Source organism: Sinocyclocheilus rhinocerous, unplaced genomic scaffold (assembly GCF_001515625.1).
Source record: "Sinocyclocheilus rhinocerous isolate Xijiao unplaced genomic scaffold, SAMN03320098_v1.1 scaffold2386, whole genome shotgun sequence".
NCBI lineage: Eukaryota > Metazoa > Chordata > Actinopteri > Cypriniformes > Cyprinidae > Sinocyclocheilus > Sinocyclocheilus rhinocerous.
This window is the reverse complement of record NW_015623807.1, coordinates 184,367-186,889: the sequence shown is the minus strand read 5'-3', so window position 1 is coordinate 186,889 and position 2,523 is coordinate 184,367. Positions and strand designations below refer to the sequence as shown.

The following is a 2,523-nucleotide window of genomic DNA, read 5'->3' as shown; positions in this document are numbered from 1 at the left end:
TAACTAAAATTAAAATAAATAACAAATAAAAATAATACAAATCAAAGGACAGTAGTTTATCAGTAATCCTAAAAAATAACACTGCCAAAAACAACAACTTACTTACACATAGTAAGAAATGGTTATAAACACTGAAACAGAAGCGAAACAAGTAATCGGCTAATAGATAATAATAATAATAATAATAATAATAATGATAATAGATTTTCAATTTGTTCTTTATGTATTGGCTGCAGTGAGATCATTTTGCACGGTTTTCGGGCAGTGGGTCATGACTAACGGGAAAAGTAATGGATTATGAATCACGGGGCGTATTTAAATGACTGACAGCTCTACCGACCAATCACGAGGGGAGTTTCGGTCTCTCGTTCGTCTTGATTCTGCGCATGCTCAGAATGCTTCGATCTGTAGCACACACTCTCGTCTTCAGTGATCGTGAGCACGTTCGCAGGTCGTTCCAGATGAGTGTGCGCTTCCGCTCAAACATCACCGGAAGTCACTCGCACAGGACGAGCAGAAACGCGATGTCTTAAAAGTGTTCAAATTTACAGTAAAGTTACAGTATGATGTGATGCCACTCTGAAGGTAAGAGAACATTATAATTCATGTATATAATTCTATGATATCGTTTAGCGTGTTAAGTTTTATTTTTAACGTCTGCGTACTTTATAGGGATCGTGTTACTGTGATATTAACGTCAGTACATTTAGTGTGCTTTGTAATACTAGTCTAGTCCAGTGAATAAATGTTCTTAATATATAAAATATTTTCTGGAGCTTGTACAGACATATTGATGGTATCCTTGCCAATTATATAAATTTATTGTGATATCATGGAAAGAAAACTATAAATACTATATTGTTATATATATATTTTTTAATCTCACTAAAACCCAAATCTAGAATGTTATAAGCTTCAAATGATGTCAAGTAGCAAAACATTGTAATCTGCAGTAGAAAATACTGTATGTAACTGATAAATGTAGTACTTTTGAAATCTGAAAATTACTATGGGGAAATTTATGACCATTATCTATTTGCAGACAGATAATTTTGTGTCTCTGGAAAATACTTATCTGTGGCATTGTGTTATGTTGATTATCAAAGTGTTTTGTGTCTGTTTGTTAATGAGGGGTTTGTGGACGCATGAATGTTTTTAGATTTTGGAGTAAACATTGTAGTTTAGTTAGACCCTTGGGGTAAGATTGCACTTATAGTGTTGCTATTATGACAGATGTTCAATTAAAATATAGGCAATTAATCATGAAAATAATAGTGCTGTGTTCGATACATCGATACGACGATACGAGTATTGATCATAGACTGTATAAAAACATGGACGTAGTGTCCGTGACGTCACCTGTAGGTTTCCTAAGAGCGTTTTTGAAGCTCAAAGTGGGCGGAGCTGGCCGTCGCCATCTTAGCAGCTTAGTAGCTCGACAGTGGTGACAGCAGCGGCAATTCACCTGTCACTCAAGTGGCCACGCCCTTAATTATGCAAAACTTTAAGGCTTAATATAATTTAAACAGACGAGTTATAAAAAAATTCACCCCCCTCACAGTTGTCAAGAAGGGCAAAATTTGTTATATAGACCAAAACCACTTTTTGTACCAGGCTGTAAACATATTTTTTTCTGCTGTAAAGTTGGGCATTTTAACATGGGGAGTCTATGAGACTGACTCCCTTTTGCAGCCAGCCTCTAGCGGCCAGTTGACGAATTACAGTTTAAGTCACTTCCGTGTTGGCTTCACGAGAGAGAGCGGGAGGTTGCCGCTTGTTAAATACATGACATACAATTTTCAGTATTACATTTCAGATTGCAGTATTTTTCAAACAGAAGTAACTGTGAAATTACATATAAAGGATTCTTAAGTCCTGCTAAAGTGGGTCAAAGAGCAGTCTAAAATTCAGCTAATTCCATTGATTTAGATTTAATACATTTTCATTTAATTGCAATTGACATGTAATTACTATAAGTGTCTTAAAATATTCAGTTCACACTAATTCTTGTCAATATTTACTCATTGCTTCAAAGCCATATGACTTTCTTCTGTGGGAAATGGAGAACGTTTAGGGTTAGAGTTATTTCACCCAGAAATGAAAATTCTGTCATTAATTACTCTCCCTCGTGTCCTTCCAAACCTGTAAGACCTTCATTCATCTTCGGAACACATATTAAGATATTTGCTTAAATATTCAGCTTAAATTTTTCGAAGCTACGAGAATACTTTTTGTGTGCAAAGAAAACAAAAATGACTTTATTCAACAATTCTTCTCCACCACACATGCTTTCCTCTGAATGTAAACAAGGCACAGCGCATGCATCATGATACTCTACAAAATGGCGCCAGGGTGGCGCGGAGGAGAAGAATTGTTAAATAAAGTCGTTATTTTTGTTTTCTTTGTGCACAAAAAGTTTTCTTGTAGCTTCATAAAATTACGGTTGAACCCCTGATGTCAAATAGACCATTTTAACGATGTCCTTACTACGTTTCTGTGCCTTGACCGTGGTGGTACCCTTGC

The 2,523-nt window shown here is 35.8% G+C and overlaps 1 protein-coding gene across 1 annotated transcript in view; it reads left to right on the top strand.

Annotated features, from left to right (window-relative positions):
* Positions 1-476: 476 nt before the first annotated feature.
* The window catches only part of LOC107737037 (interleukin-6 receptor subunit beta-like), a 21,339-nt gene continuing 19,292 nt past the window's right edge, over positions 477-2,523 (top strand). The window contains exon 1 of the mRNA XM_016548443.1: positions 477-585. The gene's annotated coding sequence lies outside the window, so the exon portion shown is untranslated. The remainder of the gene's footprint in view (positions 586-2,523) is intronic.